The sequence below is a fragment of the Petromyzon marinus genome, chromosome 17 (genome assembly GCF_048934315.1).
Source record: "Petromyzon marinus isolate PM22_M1 ecotype Great Lakes invasive population chromosome 17, UKy_Petmar_22M1.pri1.0, whole genome shotgun sequence".
Lineage (NCBI taxonomy): Eukaryota > Metazoa > Chordata > Hyperoartia > Petromyzontiformes > Petromyzontidae > Petromyzon > Petromyzon marinus.
The window spans coordinates 22,676,317-22,698,412 of NC_133683.1; the positions used below are offsets into that span (position 1 = coordinate 22,676,317).

A 22,096-nucleotide genomic window follows, 5' to 3' on the forward strand; every position below is an offset into this window, starting at 1 on the left:
ATTAAAACATTGTTCCTACTGTAGTTTTGCTGATATTATCTATCGAGGTTTTCGAAAAAACTGAAATATCCGGAAATTTAAAATAAAACCCCAATTTGGGGTTTTGTTTTAAAGATAATGAGCATTTTCGGTGGCCGGGTGACTCAGAAGTCCGGGCGCCAATTGAGACCCCTGTGATGAAAGCGGGTTCTCAAGTGTCCTCAGTGAATGGTGTCATCCCTGTCACCAATTACCGCACACCCTAACACACCCATTCACATTGAAATGTAGTTCTGCACTTAATTTGACTAAATCACTAATTTTAGAATTAAATATATCGGTTTGACTGTCATGTGATGAAGGTTACTGTCATATGCAGAGAGCATGTAAAAGGCTGTCATCTACTGTGTGGGCCAGAAGCTTCTTACGTGGGCTGCTCTGGAATGAAATGTTGCAGGCTGCTCTCGCAGAGATCGGAGTGGATAGTCCCTACCTTGTTTGTACGCCCCACTTTGCCACCAAACACTGTGCACTTATTGGCCGTGTGACAGGAAGTTTGCCCACAAATATGAATCTGTCTAGCCACCGCACACGCACGAGGACACCGGAATACTTCCCGTAAAACCGCGATGAATCCTTTTTTTTCAGAAAAAAAAAACGTCGAGCTGTGAGCGTCACGATTACCGTACAGGGTGGTCCAGATGTGTTGTGACCCCCACCCCCCATTTGATTATCTAGAACTTGATAATTTTGTATACCCTTTAGCTAGGTAAGGTAAAAGGTCAAAAGCAATGAGCCTACCTTTACCCTACCTTTTACCCTTACCCCATACAAATTACCCAATTGCAGGGTAATTACTGGGGTACTACTACACATGAAGAAGGTTTATAACAGGTAAATGCTAGGTAGAGCGCTTTATTCATCTATAGAAGACTTTCGATGATTCCAATTGTAAATGGAGGCCACGGACTGCGCCACAGAGCTTTTACCGAGCGGTAAACAACGAGGTATTTACCGGGTAATACTTCACGCTACCTTTACCTTACCGGGTAATTCTTCCGCGCTACCTTTACCCTTTTACCCGGTAAAAAGGGTAAATTACCTTACCTTGCCGAGGCCTAGTGCCACCGGTGGCCAGAGCTACGAGTTGGGGCCACCCCTGGCAACCAGCACGAGATGGCTGTCAACACGCGTCGTGGTTCATGTCAAGAACAACCACCCTGCGATGGTGTTGTGCGGCGAGAGGAGCAGCGACACGCCGCCAAGGTGACGCAAATGCGAGACAAATCAAATATTGGGGCCCCACCTGATCGAGAGCCACACCCCCTGAGCTCGTCATGTCGTTACAACACCACTGCCGTGTAATGTAAGCAATACAAAATACATACACATTTCAGGGGTCAATTAATTGGGAGGGGGGGGTCACAATATATCTGGACCACCCCGTACAATTGTTGAAATATGATGCAACAATGTGGAGCTCAGCAGGGTTATGGCTGCGTTTGCAGCGGTACATGTTGCTGCTGCTGCAGTATGGGTCCCAAAGTCATAGTCTACGTACTCGCGGTGTTAACTATTAAACACCTTGGTGGTTTGGCGAGTTGTCGCTTGTCAGGGTCGGGTTTGGAATGAATCAAGATTTATATATATATAGTTCACACGAATCGTCGCATGCAACACGTACAAGCTTTCCGAGCGACGGTGGCTAGGCACGTGGCCCGTAAGCCAGCACTATGGAGGCAGCGAAGGTCGGTGGATGACACAAATGTTGCGCAATGCCCTTCCTGTTGGGCATCGATGTGCCATACCTTGAGTTTTGAAGAAAAAGTAGGATAGCAAAATGTGGACTACACCTGTCCCATCTGCATGGGATAGATTGTTGCCCCCTCATACGTGTGGGTTTTCTCCAGGTGCTCCTATTTCCTCCCACAGGTCAGCACTAATTGGCCGATAACACCTTAATATATAGAGGACTGCAGAGCTTGGATGAGACTTTTACACCGGCTCACCGCCTGGCTGCCTTTCCTGCTCATCTGTGGTTCCGCCTCACCCCTTGCGTTGCCCTCACTCTTTGAGATTGACCGAATACTGTGCGGCAACACGTTACAAGTTTAAACGATTTCAAATGGGAAAAAAAGCTGACTCTTAGGGAAGTGTAGTGAGCGACTTCCGAGACACGTCGAGTAGAAGGCTTCTTATTTATTAAGAGCACACTGGGCGATACATTGTGTAACGCAGCTACACATAGGCGATCCTAACACGTAGCACCATCTCCGGCTTCGCTACGTAAGCTGTTCGACCAGCGCAGCGACGGCAATGGAGAGAGTCTTCCAGAAGATCAGCCACGTGGTCGGAGACGAAGAGATGACGATGAGCAGCGATGCAGCCAGGACCCGTAATAGCCCCGAATCTCTGGTTCGGTCCCCCTTATATCTGCCCGGCGTGGCTAAGCTCCACCTCTGGCCACGCCCCCTTTTCCGGAGCTTCTCGACTGACTCCGCCCTTCACCTTTACCCCTTATAATAAGGCATTATATAATGCAGTCATAACCGTAATGTCCCCTGCAGGCCGGCAGGTGTCACCCTGTCATTACACAAGTATGGTGAGCTTACATCTCGCCTCGCCTGGTATATAGGAGGTTTTGGGTTCGATCCCGACCCTGACGCCTGTATATTTGGAGTTTGCATGTCTCTCTCTCCCCATGGTCATGTGGATTTTTTGTCCGGGTCCTTCGTTTTATCCTCCAGATTTAGAAACGTGCGTTTAGAGAATTTGGCTGCTATACATTTCCACGTGATAAGCCACTTCGTTGAGCTATTATTTGTGGCCAGGTGACTTCTAAAAAAGCTGTATAAGTCAGCGGGCCTTACCTTGTAAAATAGAACATAGTTTAGTTTATTTAAATTGATGAATAGATACGTCGTGACACCCCTGCTACATGTGGCATCTCTATGCCATATGTAGCTTAATGATAAACAACAAACCCATGTATACGCATGTCGAGAGAGAGAGAGGAAAACCACATTGCGAGCTTGTACGCACCACGCTGCAGATTGAGAGACAGGCCGGGTCAGAGGTGGTTCGAAGTGGTGATCCAGCAGACGAGGGATATTGGAGTTGATGTGGAGATGGTCCAGGACAGATATGATTGGAGAAACTGGGCCAGAAAGGCAGGCTCGACATGAGTAGCGAAAAAAAGAGATAATGCCCTTTCTAAGACATTAGCGACGAATGAATATACTTGCATAGAATCTCACGGGAAACCCCACTGAGTTAATGTTGTTTATTCACGCTGGTAAATGAAAATTCGCAGTCAAGCATATATAAAGAAATTAATACATACTATATACTAGATCATACACTTCTCTGAAGCCATACATTGTGGTCATGATCATTTGTTTGAATATCTTTTTTATTGTCTTTCCCCCCCAATAATTCTGATTGTGCTTGCAGTGCTAATGTCACGAGGGCAGTGCCAATGTCACGAGGGCAGTGCTTGCAACCTCCTCCCCATGCCAGAGAATGGCCAGCAGCAGCCGATGCCAACAGATCTATAGGCACTCCTTGGAAAAGCGCACGAATCTCAAAATCGCGTATATCAAAAGCAACTTTCCCATAAAAAATAATGGTAAAGGAGGGGGTTAGGGGATTTCACTCGCACTCGAAGACATAGCGCCTACATTATCCTAGCCTATATTAAAACGATACATGTGTAACGACTGACGACGCAGTAGTAAGAAGAGCCACTTTTATCTTGATACTTGTACAATAAGGGACCCTAGGCTTGGTGAATGACTTCCAGCTTGTCTCTTCCACCGAACATGCCCCACGCCTCGTGCTCTCCCGACTCTCCCCTGCCTCCCGACCAATCACCGTGGAGACCTCTTCCAATCGGAGCCATCTATATATTTATTTATTTAAAAATAACCGCTAGGCTGCATATTGGCTTGGGGTAATGTTTCGGTCATTACGCATGTACACACAATATGATACTTGAACTAAAAATGCGGTGAACAAAACACAAGTAAACTTTACAGCGTAAGTTTACAACGATAGACGAGCACACGTGGCAAAATACAGTGCAGTCTAACACACGTGGCAAAATACAGTGCAGTCTAACACACGTGGCAAAATACAGTGCAGTCTAACACACGTGGCAAAATACAGTGCAGTCTAACACACGTGGCGAGATGTGCAGTCTAACACACGTGGCAAAATACAGTGCAGTCTAACACACGTGGCGAGATGTTGTGCAGTCTAACACACGTGGCGAGATGCAGTGCAGTCTAACACACGTGGCGAGATGCAGTGCAGTCTAACATACGTGGCGAGATGTTGTGCAGTCTAACACGTGGCGAGATGCAGTGCAGTCTAACACACGTGGCGAGATGTTGTGCAGTCTAACACACGTGGCGAGATGTTGTGCAGTCTAACACACGTGGCGAGATGCAGTGCAGTCTAACACACGTGGCGAGATGCAGTGCAGTCTAACACGTGGCGAGATGTTGTGCAGTCTAACACGCGATGGCGAGATGCAGTGCAGTCTAACACACGAGTCATCGTGGCTGCTGGCAACGCCGTTGGGTCGCGGTGCCAGGCGAGAGTGGCGCACGACGCGTTCTGGATGACGTTATTCCGACAATTGCCTCGTGTACGTCAATAAAAGGTCTCAATAGAAAGCTGCGCGTTATTCAAAAATGGCGTACCAGAAAGTGCGTAAACTGAGGATTGCCTGTACTACCGTACTGCAGAGATCCCTTCAAGTGACCCGAGCACTAGGGAGCAAGCGTGACTGCTTAGACATCATGCACTCAAGCTGTCTCATGATGCACTGGACAACTCTGTTTAATCGCAGGCTGCTGTCTGGATTCGAATCCTGCCGTTACCACTATAATATTACCACAGTGTGAACAAATTACGTGCATTTGTATCAATGTTAAGATGTTCTCTGACACTTGGTGTTTTTAAAAAGGAAATTTGTCTTTAAAACGCAATTAGATCACCATGGTTGTAGCTTCAAGGAGAATGAGGGGTCTGTTGTGAGTGCTTTTACCCAGGGAAAGAACAGTGCTTCTGAAAGGTTATTCTCATACATTTTCTTTCCTCGTTGATGCATGCTTTGTCAAAATGTATAAATACAAATGGGGTTTTCTCATCTGTCGGTCAAAAATTGTGCAAATTTAACATGAATTATTTTCAAATGCTGTGTAAGGTTTTTGTTTGGCCAATAGTTATTTCCATAAATTACACACCCCGTGAGTCCAAAATTCATAATTAGATTAAAATGCATTTTGGGGTGTCATTTAGAAGGTAATAGCGTGTGTGTGTATTAGTTTTAATAAAATATGGCTTATTTATTGAAAAATGCAATGGCTTGACACGTACACAAAACTGAAGGCACCTTCACCACCCAATATGGATGAAAGGATCAATTTTGTCCAAATACGTCCGAAACCGTGGTTTTCCGCGATCATTCCTTAATTATCAAGAAAGGTGGACAAATAATGTAAACCTGAATTAGTCCTAATCCATTGACATACTATGCCCAAGCAAAAAGCCACTTCACAATAAAACAAGCGTCACTTTGTCACCAATTGTTTAAAACAAAAACTATACAGATTTGAAGCATTGGTATTGACAATCTGTGCAATAAGTTTTGTAGTCATTGATGTATGGTTGGTTTACGGTTGCTGTAGTTTTTTTTATGTCCTGTGGGTCATTGAAACCAAGGAGTGTGGGGGGGGGGGGGGTTGAGGCGTTTGTAGAGGTGGAAGAAATTACACTTGCTCGGAATTTTCTCAGGAAATAAATTTTAAGATAGGCTGTGAATTTGCAGGACTGTTTTTGGTCCGGTGTGAGACTTTGCAGGATGGAAGTGATGATGGCAGTCCGGAGGGCTCGGATGATTGCATTGGCAAAGCTGGTAATGTAGGGGGCTATGGGTGGGTAAAAAATCAGAGATGGGTGTGGTGAGAAACCATTAAAAGGTAGAAGATGGGTTTTGTTTTAGATGATGGCAATATGTTAATGTATGTTGGTGTGGCTGGTAGGGTGATTTTTGGGAGAGGTGGTTGGGACGTAGCAGAACGGGCAACAGAAGGTGCAGAGTAAAACACACTCCAATTCCAATCCTGGTTTTGTTAACCTTTGATGAAATTATGAGGTCAGTTAATTGGCAACAGTCAGTGAAGGAAGTTCTGGGGACCCAGGAGAGAGTTTGCAGTGCTGATGAGGGATTTAGAGTTTCCGGCAATGTCAGACATTGATTTGCAGCCCATTTAAGCAAAGGTTCCACTGGCAGTGACTGATTTGGGGGTACAGCGATTAATATTTTTTCCTTAGCCAATACAGCTGGGTAACTCTCGCTGATATGCATCCCAGTATGGTGGTAGTCCGTAACTGTGGCGACTTGACTGTGTATGTGATCATCAATGGATTCCACGTACAGTATTGCAACAGTGAAACAGAAAATTGGTTTAGATGCTGCAGAATTTCTATGTCTTAACAATCTGGCCTTCTTCTTTGTATGGTTGATGTAGAGCATACAACTATACTTTTACATTGAGGAGGTTGAGCCAGATGATTGTGCCAGGAGTAGTGGAGTTTATAGCTGAGATGCCTCATTCATATTTGTGAATCGGTCATTTGAGTCGTATGTTCCATGGGCTGTTCTGGGTGACCACAGTCGCACACCGGATATTTTTGTTTACTTTCCATTTGTGCATCAACTGTCCACATCTGCTGCCATCGTTTGTGAAGGATGCGATTTAAGTTTGTGCGTATAGTTTTCGTGGAAGATCGAAGCCAGGCATCTTATGCGTTGGGTCTTTCATGAGGTGTTTGTTTGTGACTTCTTGTGAACGTCGAAGAGATGGTTGGCTGATGTTCGATGGCCGGGTTGATTTCTCACTGCACAGAGAGGGCTGCGTGAAGGCTGCCATGTTTCACTCCAGCAGTCTGGTGAACAGGGATATGCCAATTGTATTTTGTTCCATCAGACACTCCACCCCCACAACTCCCAATTGGTGGTGGGGCAGTTGTGGAGAGAGTGGAGAGTTTCCCATACCTGGGCTGTGTGCTTATGACCGGCTCCAGTTTAACAGCAGAGGTCTCACTCCGAATTAGTCGAGCGGCAATATCTTTTCATCGGTTGCATAACGGTGTGTGGAAGCTACCTGGTCTGTCGCTCCGCACTAAGCTTCAGGTCTCCTTGGCCACTGTCATTCCCTCCCTTCTCTACGCTTGCGAAACGTGGACCCCCGTAATGGAACATCGCCGGTTATAAACATTTAGACTGGCCTGCCTACGATCCATCCTGGGTTTAACCAGGCTGGGATGTGTGAGGAGCTCACAAATTCTTGAAAGATCTGGGCAAGGTCCCATCGGTGAGCTCCTCTGGCAGGCAAGGCTGCATTGGCTGGGTGATGTAGCCCGCATGCCCAGCCACCGCATGCCGAAACAACTTTTGTTCAGCCGGATCGAAGGGGCTAAGCGGGCGCGGCACGGGCTAGAGAATAGATGGAGTGATGTGGTACAGGAGGACGTGGAGCTGAGTGGACTTGTCGATGACTGGTACCAGCGGTGTCAAGATCGGCCTCTGTGGAGGAGGCTCGTGAAGGACGCTATTGAGCAGTTGGAGGCAGTCGCCCTCCAACAACAACGGAGGGCGGAGGAGCGACACTCACAACAACGAGCGGAGCGCTGGGTGGCTAGGGCACAGCAGGTTGGCACAGTAGGGGGCACAGGTGGTGCATCAGCCAGTCATCTCAGTCATCTCAGTCAGTTGACCCGTGGCACCTGGGTCTGTCCCGTGACCTCCTGCCAGCGGGCGTTCGACACTTCACGTGGCCTCAGGGTGCACATAGCCTGGCACAAGCGTCGTGGTGACGTCACCGCCACTTAGTGGCGAATGGTGGTTGTTGTTGTTATGTGTGTGGGGAGCGGTGGTGTAGTGGTTAGCGCTACGCTGCGCTATGAACCTGACGACCCGGGTTCGATTCCCGCTCACGGCCAACACCAGTGACGATTATCTGAACCGGTCCTGGGCCTCCCCTAGGTCGACTCAGCCTCAAATGAGTACCTGGTGCGGTGGATAAAAAGATTGCCACTGGGGAGACAAAGGCGGTCGGGCGTGGTGCTGGCCACCCACCCCCTCTTGTACCGTTCCGGCCTTCATAGGTGCTCGCTAACAGCACTTGCCCCTACAGTCTGTTAAGTCTATACGGGGGATCTCTATCTTTGTCTGTCTGTGTGTGGAGATATGGTGGAGTGGTGAGAGTGAACTAGTGAGAGAGTGTCTAGTGGCATGTGATGGTGATGAAGGTGGAGCTGTAGGGTGCTGAGAGTACCATGTATGCTGATATTCTTTCACACCCTACGTAGCCAACCGTGCTCATCGGAGGTCCAGGGGAAGGACAACAAATGAAACACAAAAAGCACTTCTGAAGAAATTAGTTTTCAATATAGATTTAAAAGTGCATAGCTCCAGTGGAAAGAAATGGCGTTCCAGATTTCTGCAGAAGCGTCTTTGTCCGATGGCTAGTAAAAAAAAGAGATTTCAACGTGGGAGAGAGAGAATGTGGGGGGGCATGTAATGTTTATCGTTTCATGCCGTAGAGCGATGTGAGAGAACACTGAGAAGATGGGGTTGGACAATCCTGGATAGAGCTGCTGACGGGTGTCGTCATCTAGCAAGAGGTTTCTAACATCACAACATTGTACAGGATTGTCATTTTTTGATTGAAAGCTTTTCGTGACTGCAGGGATTCATATTCTTGGTTCTTTCGGTAAAGTCATGTAGAAGGGAAACAATAAAATAATAAAAATATAAAACATTAAAATTATCACGACGTTTCGACTGCAACACACCTGATGATGATTGCTTGTGTTGCAGTCGAAACGTCGTGAGAATTGCAATATTTTATATTTTTAGTATTGTCATTGTTAAGGAAATTCACTCAAAGTTGTGATACGATGTCTGCTTAGGCTTTGAAGTGCTATGCAAAGATGGCCCTTTAAACATGAATGAAAATAAATCTGTTAAATGGCATCTATTATTACTAAACCATTCACGTGACACCAAGTTACAATTACTTTTTGTCAATGTTCCACTTTCCAATTTATTCCAAGGAGGTACATTAGTCTGATTTACTTTTCTGATCTTCTGCCAAGAAAATTATAATTGAAAATAACTTCAGACTACCTAATAATGGTATAAAATGCATTTAATGACCAGTTAATATACATTGTTAAGCTTATGATACATCCACTGAATCCAGTAATAATCAAAGATTATCGTTTCATGTCAACTGCGTTTCATTGCAACAATAACTTATCAAGTCGCCGATGCAGTGAATTGTTACTCCTCTCATGATTAGCCATGCTAAGTAAATTAATGTGTGGAGGATGATTTCGTGATTCATGGTGTTACACACGGGGATTGTGATGTTTGCTATTTATGTACAGAGTGGACAGGAATTCTCTATTCCCTTTTTAACTATATATGTATCGCATCAACGTTTGTATTTTATTTAGACCCGACGCAGAAGATCCTGGCTTTGATATTTCGCAAAGCTCATGGGCCACAACCAAAAACCGCATTAACCGCACAAACCGTGGCAGATGTGGGGAGTTGATGCCCAAATTGAAAATGTAAAACTCTCCCGTGTGCGATTGTGGTCACCTAGAACAGGTCATGGATCACGTTGACTCGGTGCCCGATTCACAAGTACCAGGGAGGCAGCATCACAGTGATACTCCTGACGCAATCATCTGGCTCCAACACTTCAAGGTAAAATATTTTTATTTGCTGTATATCAACATCAGGCATTTGATGAAGAGAATAAGACAAGAATGTTGCCGTTTGCTACCGCAGTCGTAAAACTGCGTGCAATACGTAGTCTGTGAATGTGGTTCTGCTGGTTGTGTATTGTTAGTATTCAGAAAACTGAAGTCGAGTTCTTCGTATTGACTTCGTTGGTAATGACAGGGACTTTTATGCATTTTTTAGGTGCAATATTAAATATATAGAGAAGGGGAATTACGGTTGGGTAGATTTTAAACACAAAGGAAATTGAATGTGGATGCTGACAAATAAGGAAATGTATCGCTCTGTACGTTATCACCAAATCATCTGGAATGTGCCTGATCTTGTCAGATCTCAGAAACCAGCGCTTGGATGGGTGAACACCACGAATGCAAATTATCACCGGTAGCTGGGGAGGGGGGGGTGGGGGCGCTGTGTTAATTGACGGGCGGCAGAGCTGGGCAGTGGAGCATCAAAACTCATTGTTGTGTTGTACTCCGATGTCCCCACAGCGAGGCTCACGGCCTTCACCAACGTTCTCGGACCAGCGCGGTGAAGTATGGTCAAATAGCCCTCGCGGCCTCGCACGGCATGTGCCTCAGACCCTCATCCAGCGGTGGATTTACAAAAAGGGCTGTACACAATGTAATTAAATACAAACTCTCTTCACAAAACAACTGCCTATACCGTTGCCACTGGAAACACACCTCACTTGCAGACTATGGGATATTAGAGCATTCCATTCCTCTCTGTATGGGTGTGAATTCTCATAAGGTTCAATCGACCAACCAGAAAAAAACCCCACGAAAGATTGTCCAATCCGACCTCAATTTAATTCTGCTGCATCCAGTGTAGTGTTAAGTCGAGAAGACCCGCAGCCAATGGAAGTCACGGGATTGAGTGAATATTACTTCCCTGTGTTCCCCGTGCGAGGGTGCCCCTTTATTGGCTGTGCTGGACACTGGGAATTGTCCGCGTGGTGCCCGCAAGCTTCTGTTCTGAAATGCGTGCGGAGCCCCGAGAGTGCAAGCTGATGTGTGGCACCACGGCCACTCGCGTCCTCTCATTGCTTTGCCCTCCCCCGAGCCAGCGATGATGAATCGCTGTCGGTCTCCGTTAGTCGCACTCCAGTTGCCAATGCACCAAAGCATGTGGCCCAAAGGCAAAACCGCATGGAGAAAAGCATTTTCACTGCTGCGAGAACCCTCTTCTGCTAAGTGGTGTTTCATTATCATGGTGCAGTTATCTCGTCTAGTCGTTGTCTTGAGGATGGTCGATGCTTTCTTTTGTTTACGAGCCAGAGGGGAGGTACTGCAGTTCGTGGCATGGACATTTAGGACGATATATATTTAGATCCGTTTTTACATGTTTCATTTTCGTCGGGAAACAATGCAATGAAAATCCCATATTCTGTTTTAGAAATCGAGTTGAGAGCATTATATACAGCCACAAATTACGTATTCATTTAGTTAATTTCTATTCTGGTGAATGATATGCATTTGAATTATATTAAATAATAAATATGCAAATTTGGTTGTACAATCAGTACTTATTGAAATTGTGTAACTTTATGGAGTTGATGTCACCGTTTTACTACAGAACCACACAATTGCTCCATACTTTACACTGTTAGCTGCAGACAACATGTAAGCTTAACCATTTTCTTCTGCCAGGAGAGCTTTTAATACGACAGGCAGTTGTGTTTTTTTTATGTCCTATACACTACAGTTATTGATTTCACAGCATAGTCCAGTTAGCGGGACATATCATCTGTGCAAGGCAGGTTTCCGTGCTATCCAGTGCAAGTTACGATGCCCTAGTATGCACGATTTAGCATGTGTTGACAATGACGGCTTAATAAAGTATGCGCAATGCAACATGAGTACCCGCAGACCAAGTGACTGCAAAATACAAGGTTTGATTTTGCCCATAGATTTACAAACGCTGCCATGCACCCACATTTATGTCACAGACAGAGCAGAGCAAAGCAAATGCAAAGCCATGTTTTCCCGTAACACGAACAGTCCTTTAAAGAGAGGAACCCCACGACGTCACAAGGAGTAGGCGTACACGACGCAGACGACAACGATGTTGGCGACGGTGGAAACGACGGCGAGCCACAAGCCGAGATTCCTGTACCTCCTCCCGACCCCGCGAGCCTCGCGGCCGTCGCCGCCCGTCGCGTGCCGCTCCGTGTCGAGCTCGCACCACGACGACGGCGTCGTGGTCGTGGTGGTGGTGTCGCCGGTCCACGCAGAGGCTGCGTCGTCATCGCGATTCGAGTCGACCGCGAAGTCCTCCGTGAACGTGGCTCCCATCATGGGCAGAGTCTAGTGGAAGAGTGACGCCCATCAGCGGTAGAGACTAAACTATTTGTATGTTAGCAGGTAAGGCCCACTGAGCTATGTAGCTCCTTTTCAGAAGCGACCTGGCTCTCACAAATGATAGCTCAACACAGTAGCTTATCACGTGGAAATGTATAGCAGCCAAATACTCTAAACGCGTGTTTCTAATTACGGAGGGAAAAAACGGAGGACCTACGGGAGAACATGCAAACACCAAATATACAGGTGTCAGGGTCGTGATGAAACCCACAGCCTCCTGTACGTCAGGCGAGCTCGTTAACGTCTCCCCACCACGGCGAGACGAGCGCTGTTCACCAGAACCTGTTGGGTGCCATGGCCAAGCAGTCAGTTTGGTGCCGCTTGTTGCAGAGGTTTGTGGTTTCAGCACGGTGGCCGACCTGATGAATGCTGCGGTCGTATTAACCATGGTGACTCTGCGCGCCATCTGCTGTAATGGTGCACATTGTTTTCAAATAAAAAATTGGCTACAAATCATAAAATTGAGTAAAACCACGTTACAGCATCGTCTCCTACTGACCGACTATGCACGTCTGCTAAATAAAACACTGTGCCTTCAGGATATACGAATGGTGTGAATACCAAATGTATTTCTGCACGCAGAAACCTGTTCACTGCCACGTTGATATCGTGCAGAAGTAAGATCGAAAATCTTAAACTCATATGAGCACTGGAGAAGCGTAGTGCTCATCATCGTGAGCACTGCTGCTCTGTGGTCTAAATGTAAAATGTATCTTGCAGGACCGCTCCTCCCATGAGATAAACTCCGTTGACTTCTTGTAACATGTTGCTTGTGTCATCAACCCCACAGGGGTTCACACGAAGGGCTGAGACAACCTCAGCCAGGATGTGGGCACGCAGTCTTGATATGCGCGAAGTTGCATCCCAGTGAGATAAAATTAAAATACTATGAATAATAATAAATTGCATTCATCTGTATTAAATAATATTACAATGTCCCAACAATTCGATGCTTCATATTAGATTTATATGTTTACTTCATGCCCTCTAACATTTCTAGCAGTGCATTGGTTCCATGAGACATGGAAAGGAAGGTTAAACATTATTATTGCTATATATTCTTGGTTCTTTCGGTGAAGTCACGTAGAAGGGAAACAATGAAATAATAAAAATACAAAACAATAAAATTCTCACGACGTTTCGACTGCAACACAAGCAATCATCATCAGGTGTGAAAACCACAGCAAGAAAAATTGAAAAAAGTGGCGGTGTTTTTTGACGTTAGCACCACGGAGAGCGATTGGGCAGTTATTCAGATGGACGAGTTCATCTATGTTCGGAAAAGAGGAGGGGGGAGACAAAAATAATGGATGCGGACTGATAGCCACCGTAAGCGTGAACAATCAATTAAGATCCGAAATGGTTTATCAAATCCTTCCAATGATTGCTAAGCCAGAATCCATCTTCTCGGTTGAAATTGTCTCTGTGTTTGTATATGTGGAAAGCCTCATGAACGAATCTCTCATGGTAGCCAGATGGCTTGCAGATAACCTCTGTCTTGGAGAAGTCAATGTCATGTGAGCCTACTGAATTATAACAGTGATCTGCCATGGCAGATCGTTCATAAGGCTATCCACATATACAAACACAGAGACAATTTCAACCGAGAAGATGGATTCTGGCTTAGCAATCATTGGAAGGATTTGATAAACCATTTCGGGTCTTTATTGATTGATCACGCTTAAGGTGGCTTTCAGACCGCATCCATTATTTTTCGTCTCCCCCCTCCTCTTTTCCGAGCATAGATGGACTCGTCCATCTGAATAACTGCCAAATCGCTCTCCGTGGTGCTAACGTTAAAAAAAACGCCACTTCAATTTTTTTTGCGGTGGGTTTAACAGCTGATGATGATTGCTTGTGTTGCAGTCGAAACATCGTGAGAATTTTATTGTTTTATATTTTTATTATTTTATTGTTTCCCTTCTACGTGACTTTACCGAAAGAACCAAGAATATGAATCCCTGCAGTCACGAAAGCTTTAAATCTAAATTATTATTGCTGTTGCCTTTGTCATTAATTATCATCGCCACATCTGTCTCTCGCTCACCGTGTATCTCTGCATCTGTCTACCCTCTGCCTCAGTTCTTTCCTGCTCTCTGTTTGTCCTTATGCCCTTTCTATTTCAGTGATCTATCTCCAATAATCTATTATCTCAATCCTCGTTTTTCAAAATAGTAGAAATCCACATCTCCATTCTGCTTCTCAATCGGCAAGTAGGTCTTACTTTTAGAGCCAAAATGTATCCACTAGCATGGGCTGGTGGATTCCCACCATATGAATTGTAGAATGCCTGGGTTTTACCGCTCTACCCATCTGATGCCCCTTTTATCGTGAGAATGTTTCTTAAAAGAATAAAAGGATCTGCCAGCTTGAACCCATCATGTGATTTGGACACAGCCTTTGGCAGGCCCCCATGTCTGGCACATTACAATCAAATTCTCCAATCATCCCCTACTGATGGATGTGTCCAATGCGGCAATTTAACGCGCATTCATCTGAAGGAAAATCAGCTTTATTCATGTCCTTACAAATTTTGGATTGGCCAAAACAGTGCTCTACCGTGAATTAGTGGCCCTCTGCCAACGAACAATTCCCACCGAGTATAAAACTTGAATTGAAGCTTTTGTGACTGCAGGAATTCATATTCGTTGGGTCTTTCGGTAAAGTCACGTAGATAGGTTGAAAGAAAATAACAAAAAAGAACAAAAATCTACGTGACAGACAAATAGGAGGGCATGGCTCAAGATGAACACCAGGAAGAAAAAATGAGCACCGGCTAGGAAGAGGGGGGAGAAGGAATGACTGGGCCAAGATATCGGAGATGAGAGGAGGATGATGAGAGGGGAGGGAAGTGAGGGAGACAGAGGGAAGGAGCAAGCAGAACCGCGTCTGGTTTGAAAGGGCGTGGGGAGAGGGAAGCAAATCAGAAGGTGGCCACACAGAAGTTCGATAAATTTATGAGCGTGAGCGAATTTAGATGTACAGTACTGTTTATAGACATATTGTATCGGTGGCACCATAATGTCTACCCGGGCTGCAAAGAGATTTGGCAGGTGGTACAAGTGTAGTGAGCGACTTCCGAGACACAACGTGTAGAGGGCTTCTTATTTATTCTCACATTTCAGGCACGATCACTGGGCGACAAATATACATACACGGCTACGCATAGCTGACCCATCTACACAGCCCCATCGTCGGCGTCTAACTCTATAGCTGGCTGATTAATATAGCGGTGATGACGATGGGAGCCGTGCAGAGGATCGGCCACGCGGCCGGACGATGAAGAGAGAGATGACGGTGAAGACAGTGATGGCAGCCAAGGCCCGGACCCCACGGCAGCCATGAACCTTCGGTCACGTCCCCCTTATATACTTCCTGGCGTGGCCAGGCTCCGCCTCCGGCCACGCCCCCTTCTAGAACCTTCGAGCAGGTTCCCGGAGCTTCCTGAATGACCTCACCTTTTACCTTGAACCCAGTTACGCCCCCCTTCTAGTTGGCTATTATATCATGCACCCATGCTCGTGTTGACCCCTCCTGGCCACCAGATGGCACCCTGTCATTACGCATGCAAAGACAGGGATTTGACGAAAGTGGCAAACAGCCTGACGCCGTTCACAAAGTGTACGTGCGAGCGCCCGGAATTGTTTTGAACCGACTGAGAAGGTCCGAAGGAAAGGGGAAGGGGGTGGATACAAACGGTGCATGCACACCTGGTTTTGGGCGTGTTCGTGGTGGGGCCAGCAGTGAGCGACACAAGGTCGACTACTGTCCATTGATGGACAGAGCAGGCTCAACACGGCCTGATTAGCACTGCAGGCAGCACCTGGCCCTGGCCACGCAGAGGTTAAGAGTAAGCTAGCATCTAAAGACCAGCACGTTCAGGGTTGAAGACAACCTGCAGGAGAGAGGAGAGAGAGGGCGCCAAACGCGGAACATTGCCATACCGTGCGGGAAATAGAGATACGCGTCCACGTGAATAACAGAAGAGTCGACATAGGATGACTTGGCGTGCGGTGTTTAGAGTGTTCATTTGTACACATCGCGATTTATAGCTCCGTTCGCATGGTTAGATACGTACGGTGCAAAATAATGTAAACATACATAGCCAAGATAGAGTTTGATTATGTATCGCTTTAGATAGTGTCATATAGTGTCGTTCTGAATATAGATTGTGTTGCTATTTATTTTAATTTCTTACTTCATGTGCACATCTTGTGCTACTTCACTGTGAATTAACGCTGCCATGCTCTCTCAACCTTAATCCACTCCAGTTATTAAGAGTATTTACCACAATTAGCCTGTTGGTTCTTTGGGTGAACGCTTTGACAGTTTTGTTATTTGAAATAAGATGTACCGCATATCATATCGTCGATATAAGTTTTGGATGTTGAAAAAAAAAGTAAGATTTTCGAGATTTTTTTGTTAGGTATTTCGGTAAAAAGTCTGTTCTGCAAATGTTTGGTCTCGTTCACACCATGTAACAACTTGGCGTGTCCTCGTACTAACAAAAGTGACGTTCCCCGACGCCACGTGACACCACTTTCGTTGAGAATAGAGCGGACTTGATCTTCGTTGGTGATTGACGTCATGGGAGCTTTCGAATCGGTCCGCTGTTTCTTATCGAGGCCCCAATTTTTTTTATTTAAATCAGAAAATTGTGGACACGTCGCTAAAGTAAGGTAAATAAAATCCACGTATGTTTACTCTGAAGTACTGTTTATGCAACTGTTTAGGTATCTCTGTTGTATACCCACTGTCGGATAATCTCAGGTACACGGGAACTTACAAGCATTGTGAATTATTGGAAATTGTTAACTATACAATACTCAGCAATTTCCCAGTACACATTTTTTATTTTGTGCAGAGAAAATGTTTTTCCTTTAACTTGAATTGCATTTCTCACATTTCCAATGTGACGAGATGAATTCCTACTTTGAAACTATGTGTGCAGCACAGGTATCTGTGCAAGCCATCAAAACACTGACTGTTATCAGCACAATTAACAGGGTGAACCATCTATCATCGCCAGTAGCAGCAACAATTCACTGCTGGATGAAGGCATCCCCACACTCTCACCATCTCTCATGGTTCAGTGATGATGCGTTCATCTCACTCCTGCACCTTAACTGATCTCATCGCGCCATCTCTGCAAAGGTTGCACTTTCGACCACATTCTCTCCTTTGGCTGCAATTCTGTCACTAATCTCATCGAACATCATCACTTTCTATGATGTGTTCTGTCCAAGAACCCACTTTAAAATGTATCAACATGATGTCTCTGGTTGGGTTTGTTCCCCGCTGCATGTATTCCTGTTCTAGTCTCTCAGGCTAATTCCAAGCATGCATCCCGACATGCCTCTTTGTGCACTGCTCAGCTTGTAGTGACTATAATTCTGATCCACGTGTCGTGATGCTGGTAATGCACGGAGTGAAATATTTATTATTCAGAAACATCCGTGGGCTTCTTATCATTATCATGTTCAATGGTCCAACGGCCCTCCATCCTACTCTTGTCCTCTCCTTCGTTTAATAAGTTTGATCCCATTTCACCTTCATTAACTGCACTAAGTCTGCATCTCCTGCAGTATTTTCAAGCTGTGTAGCCATCTATGTCAATAATGAATAATGCGAATCATAGTGTCTCACTGCTCAAATTAGCAACAGGGTGGCACTTTTTGTCAAGTGACCATAAACCAGCGGTTGAACATTTTTAACGTTCCTTTGCCTTTGAGCCTCTTTTCTATAAGACGACCGCTGTTAACCGCTCACAAAGTGATAGTCACTTTATCAACCCTAGAGGATGATGAGCTGAGTAGACCGCCCAGCCGGGATTTTAACAGGAGCCTAATAATTGTGAGTTGTCATTCTGCCACTGTGTTTAAATATATTTTCACGCACATCTGTACATAAACGTATACATTGCATTGTATTTCTGGCTGTATATGATCTATATCGGCATTAACATATACATGCATACGCAGTAGATGGGTCTACAGAAACACAATAAACTATACAATAGTACAACAGGTAATTATACACTTGTAGTCATTTCTACTGCTTCGGGTGATATATTAAGACGATATATCAGTGCTGGTGGAAGAAGCAAAAACTCAACTTACGTGTAATGATAAATACGAAAAATCCATGGTGCTGGTCACAAATGCTGTGCTGGGTTTTCAGGGTGTCTTCATTGCCCCCCACCCACGCAACATGGAGCGGTGGGGCGCGCGTGTCCAGACGGGCGTCCTTTCATTCGCCTGCTCCGTTGCCCAAAGCTCGCCCCGAAATTTAGGCCAAGCGTGCAACCAGGTGCGGGCAGCGGGAGTCTCCGCCGCTGGATTTGGAGTTTATTTTTTTGTGTCTCATTATTCCTGCTGCAATATGTCAAAATATATATATAGAAGAGAGGGGGGGGGGGGGAAGCTACGGATTGGCTCGCGGCAAGTCCACGGGGCTCTAGCCCAGTTTTTAGCAACCAGCGGAGTGCGCCGCGTGCTCCGTTTTGTCAGGGTGGCGATCGCGACCGAGAAGTGTCAGGGTCCTCAACGTGATGCCCAGCCTCGCTGTGCATTTCGCTAAAACCGGTCAGCCAATTTAACGATTTAATTTCGTCTGGAATCTGCCTCTTGTCGTCCCTCATTTAAAAATAACCCCTTTGTTCATTAGTTCTGGCTATAAGCAGACAGAGTTTGACGGTGCTCCAGTGCCGACGCAAGCAAGTTACTCGGATTCATTTTTAGCAGCTTTCAAAAACTGTAATTGGTGTTTAAATGTAGACTTGTTGGTAATTGCAGTATGGTGCTTGAATGGAAGTTTAATGGTACAGCATGTAGGGGTGTGCTGTTGTCTCTTTGCACAGGCTGCAAGGATGATTTTGGACAGACTGTCTTAAAATGATAATTTATTTTAATAAGAGATGATCATTTATAGGAATGTTCCACTGCCAGGGGCGCCATTGCCCCCCTACCCCACCCCTCCACCATTGAGACCCTGAAATGGTAGTTATTGATATTTACGGTATAAAATACAACAAATGTTCAATGTATTAATATAGGGCCCTATATTAATATAGGATGTCCCTCCCCCAACCCTCCAAGAAAGGTCTTAGATCCGCCTCTGATGTACTGTGCGACATACTTCTTCATAGATAGACTTAAGGGCATCCAACATATTTTATTCAACCTAGTTTTACATTATTCAACATTGCTCAATTATCCATATGTAGTGGGCTCAATTGGCGCACGCTCAAACGTGGAGGCAACACGTTTATTCCGGACCCAACGGGGTAACTACATAACCACACACGGGATTCTGATAAAGGGTGGTGACCACCACTCATTATAGGCGCTGGGGGGGACTCGTGGGTGAGTGGGGGCTGCGGTGGGGAGGGGTGGCGCAGCGGTTAGCGCGCTGCGCTACGGACCCGGCAACCCGGTCCTGGTCCTCCCCAATGTCGACTCGGTCTCGAATGAGTACCTGGTGCGATGTGTAACAAGATCGCCACTGGGAAGACAAAGGCGGTCTGGCGTGGTGCTGGCCACCCACCCTATGAAGGCCGTGCCGGCTTAGCAAGATGGCCGCCTGAGGCGAGCGCGCTCCCAGGGTGCTCCCGGGGTGCTCCCGGGGTGCTCCCGGGGTGCTCCCAGGGTGCTCCCGGGGTGCTCCCGGGGTGCGCCCGGGGTGCTCCCGGGGTGCTCCCAGGGTGCTCCCAGGGTGCTCCCGGGGTGCTCCCGGCAGCGGCTGGAGGGGGCCGTTTGTGAGGAGGCCGACGGAACCGGGGAGGCCGGGGGTGCCGACGAAGCCAGGGGGGGCCGATAGAGCCGGGAAGGGGGGCCGACGGAGCCGGGGGGGGGGGCTGATGGAGCCGGGGGGGGGGGGGCGACGGAGCCGGGGGGGGGGGGACAGCGCGAGCAGAGGGAGCCGACATTGACTCATTCACACATCATACACTGACTCACTCACACATCATACACTGACTCACTCACACATCATACACTGACTCACTCACACATCATACATTGACTCATTCACACATCATAAACTGACTCACTCACACATCATACACTGACTCACTCATCATACACTGACTCACTCACACATCATACACTGACTCACTCACACATCATAAACTGACTCACTCACACATCATACACTGACTCACTCATCATACACTGACTCACTCACACATCATACACTGATTCACTCACGCATCATACACTGACTCACTCACACATCATACACTGACTCACTCACGCATCATACACTGACTCACTCACACATCATAAACTGACTCACTCACACATCATACACTGACTCACTCATCATACACTGACTCACTCACACATCATACACTGACTCACTCACACATCATACACTGACTCACTCACACATCATACACTGGCTCATTCACGCATCATACACTGACTCATTCACGCATCATACACTGACTCACTCACACATCATACACTGACTCATTCACACATCATACACTGACTCACACATCATACACTGACTCACTCACACACCATACACTGACTCATGCACGCATCATACACTGACTCATTCACACATCATACACTGACTCACTCATAATACACTGACTCATTCACACATCATACACTGACTCACTCACACATCATACACTGACTCATTCACACATCATACACTGACTCACTCACACATCATACACTGACTCATTCACGCATCATACACTGACTCACTCACACATCATACACTGCCTCATTCACGCATCATACACTGACTCACTCACACATCATACACTGACTCATTCACACATCATACACTGACTCACTCACACATCATACACTGACTCATTCACGCATCATACACTGACTCACTCACACATCATACACTGACTCATTCACACATCATACACTGACTCACTCACACATCATACACTGACTCATTCACGTATCATACACTGACTCACTCACACATCATACACTGACTCACTCACACATCATACACTGACTCATTCACGCATCATACACTGACTCACTCACACATCATACACTGACTCACTCACACATCATGCACTGACTCGCTCACACATCATACACTGACTCATTCACACATCATACACTGACTCACTCACACATCATACACTGACTCACTCACACATCATACACTGACTCACTCACACATCATGCACTGACTCACTCACACATCATACACTGACTCACTCACACATCATACACTGACTCACTCACACATCATAGACCAACGCACTCACACATCATACACTGACTCACTCACACATCATGCACTGACTTACTCACACATCATACACTGACTCACTCACACACCATGCACTGACTCACTCACACATCATACGCTGACTCACTCACACATCATACACTGACTCACTCACACACCATGCACTGACTCACTCACACATCATACGCTGACTCACTCGCACATCATACGCTGACTCACTCACACATCATACACTAACTCACTCACACATCATACACTGACTCACTCACACATCATACACTGACTCACACATCATGCACTGACTCACTCACACATCATGCACTGACTCACTCACACATCATACACTGACTCACTCACACATCATACACCAACTCACTCACACATCATACACTGACTCACTCACACATCATGCACTGACTCACTCACACATCATACACTGACTCACTCACACACCATGCACTGACTCACTCACACATCATACGCTGACTCACTCACACATCATACACTGACTCACTCACACATCATACACTGACTCACTCACACATCATACACTGACTCACTCACACATCATACACTGACTCACTCACACATCATACACTGACTCACTCACACACCATGCACTGACTCACTCACACATAATACACTGACTCACTCACACATCATACACTGACTCACTCACACATCATACACT

The 22,096-nt window shown here is 46.1% G+C and overlaps 1 protein-coding gene across 2 annotated transcripts in view; it reads left to right on the top strand.

The window, feature by feature from the left end:
* LOC116943141 (thrombopoietin receptor-like) overlaps positions 1-22,096 on the top strand; it is a 75,930-nt gene that overhangs the window by 11,766 nt on the left and 42,068 nt on the right. Inside the window, exons 3-4 of one of the 2 annotated variants that reach the window (XR_012941953.1) lie at positions 9,666-9,769; positions 10,297-11,661. The exons of the other annotated variant lie outside the window; for it this stretch is intronic. The gene's annotated coding sequence lies outside the window, so the exon portion shown is untranslated. Of the gene's footprint in view, positions 1-9,665; positions 9,770-10,296; positions 11,662-22,096 lie in introns of those variants that run through there. 2 annotated transcript variants of the gene reach the window in all.